At 44.9% G+C, this 2,500-nt stretch overlaps 1 non-coding gene across 1 annotated transcript; it reads left to right on the top strand.

Annotated features, from left to right (window-relative positions):
• The first annotated feature begins 1,230 nt into the window (after window positions 1-1,230).
• On the top strand, window positions 1,231-1,385 carry LOC143307295 (5.8S ribosomal RNA). Its single transcript, XR_013064471.1, has one exon. It is a non-coding gene; the product is annotated as a 5.8S ribosomal RNA (ribosomal RNA).
• Window positions 1,386-2,500: the final 1,115 nt, after the last annotated feature.

The following is a 2,500-nucleotide window of genomic DNA, read 5'->3' as shown; positions in this document are numbered from 1 at the left end:
GAACCGCCGGCAAAAAAACTGTGCGACCAACGGCGCCAAAGAGCACGACGCCGGACCATTTCTCTCTGGCTGATGTGAATGGAAGTAAAAGACGCTTGCGTGAGGTCTCTCGACCTTTATCTCTCTAACTTATACTTATGGGTCGTCGTCTACTTGATCGGGTACAAACAAGTCGTAAGAAACAAACAAACAAACCACAAAAATACAAGTCGTAAAAAAACAAACTTCTGTTGGTTAACCTACAATATGAAGGATCGAAATGAAAGAAGGATCATATTATTACAAACCGAAAGTGAAGGATCATTAAAATTGAAATACAATATATATAAATATATAAATGTACCCGTCGTTGCGACACCCTAGTTAAATGGAAAGATATAAAAAAGAGAGAAAAGGAATACAGATGACCCGCCGTCTGATCTTTGCTAAATGATCTGGCATCACCGGAGTTTTTTTGGTCCGTGTTGCGTTCGCTCTATTCGAAATGAAACTCGCGGAGGCGAAGAATTGTTAAAAGTTTACGAAGCGTCTAGGAGTGGTTAAAACTGAGAGAGTTGAAACTACGATGTATTAGAACGAGCAACCGTCGAAACTTTGTTTTCGCGACGTTCTTTTCGTCGCTCTCGTCCCCACGCTCCTACGCTTTGGTTGTTTCTTTGCCATCCGTGTTGCGATAAAAAGATTTCTCCATTGTCCAAAAAGGACGGATCGAGATTCCTCTTTCGAGAGGGAGAGAGAGGTACTTGCGGGTAACCTGGAATCTACGAAACCCGCACCGTGGTAAGATTCGTGCGTCCGCCTGATCGATGTGTGTTGTTTACGGACCGGCTGAGAAGCGACGATAGCGAGTCTTTGAAAAACTATGTGTCCATTAGTTAGACCGATCGTCGCCGGCCGTGTGTCTGTTCGAATCTCGCAACCCACGATTCAGCGACAGGACGCGCGCTCGCATTCCTTGTGTGCGTTCGTACTTTTCAAGGTTTTTAAATGTACTTTACGCCCGACCGTCGAGAGGAGCGTGCCACTGGGCGTTTCTCCGACGGTTTCCGTCCTTGGACGCGATCGTGTCGTCAACGATCGAACAAACAAACAAATACGTTGGCGACGCCCGAATTCGCTCTCCCGCACGCGCCGGGTGGGAGAGTGATGTGGGTATCGAATGTGATGCGTGTTAATAATGAAAATAACACTCTAAAGATCTAAAGAGTTTGAAATACAAAATTTTACGATTACCCTGAACGGTGGATCACTTGGCTCGTGGGTCGATGAAGAACGCAGCTAATTGCGCGTCAACGTGTGAACTGCAGGACACATGAACATCGACATTTCGAACGCACATTGCGGTCCACGGATACAATTCCTGGACCACGCCTGGCTGAGGGTCGTTTTCTTAACAAAAGACTGCTTGCGTTTGCTTCTCGAAAAAAGAGTAATTCATTTCTTTCTAAACATCTCGCCGTCGTTCAACGAAAGTAGAACGTTTCGGAGCGGGATTATCGAACGAAATTGAAAGAATGAATGAACGATAAACAAAGAAAGAGTCGCAACGTACGAGCGATAGTTGGGCAGTTCGTCGGCGTTTGTCGTGGAAACGATGTGACGAAAATCGCAACCGATACACTAAATGCAGGCCGTTAAAGGAGAGAAACAAATTTCGAAATATCTCTTCGAACTAGCGCAAGTGCGTCACGGCGCGCGAGTCGTTCGTTAAAATTTATAAACGACCGCCCGTGAAAGCACCGAGTTCTCGGAAGATAATCTATAAAGATTCTCCATCCTGCTGGAAGTTATCGGATCGGCGCGATTGTTCACTTGTAGAAATCCACGCTCCCGACGTTGCCAGAAACGATATTTACGAAAGGTGTGTCAAAAATAAACGAAAGAAGCTCTCCTATAAATTTAGAAAAAGCAAACGAGTGAAATGTTTGAGATGATAATTTGCTGAAATGCAAGCTCGAATAGCCCCAGGGTTTCGAATGATTCCCCGCGCTTTATACATCTCTCTGTTTACAAACGGTGTATAAATGAAAGATCGCTTCAGATGGGTCGTCGCTGTTTGACGCGCGATGCTGTTCCTTTTTTTTTGTCTGTCTGTGCGTTTAGCTTCGCTAAACAAGTTAAATGGTTAAAAAGCGTCGAAAAAGCGAATACACACGCGACAAGACAAATCTAACGAGTAAAGGAACGCTCCGCTCCAAGATAAAAATGGTTGTTTACAATCAATACAGCGTTTCGGTACCCCTGATCGTAGTCTGAAACTGTGTAACAAAAGAGAGGAAAGCGAATGGTGAAGGAACTTCGAAGCCTCCGTGGCGTGGCTAGAACTTGTGATAAAAGTATGTTTGCAGCAATTATGCATGCTCCCGTTAAAACAGCATTTCAATGTCTCGCATGGCTTAAAGCTCTAGGAGGCTTCAACATTTAGAATACATACGGACTACTTCGTTTGTTAAAGATAAGCGAAGACCGCGCGACCATCGCTCGGTCGTCCAGTCCTCGA

The sequence above is a fragment of the Osmia lignaria genome, unplaced genomic scaffold, assembly GCF_051020975.1.
Source record: "Osmia lignaria lignaria isolate PbOS001 unplaced genomic scaffold, iyOsmLign1 scaffold0050, whole genome shotgun sequence".
In the NCBI taxonomy this organism is placed as follows: Eukaryota; Metazoa; Arthropoda; class Insecta; order Hymenoptera; family Megachilidae; genus Osmia; species Osmia lignaria.
This window is presented reverse-complemented; position numbering and strand designations above follow the sequence as displayed.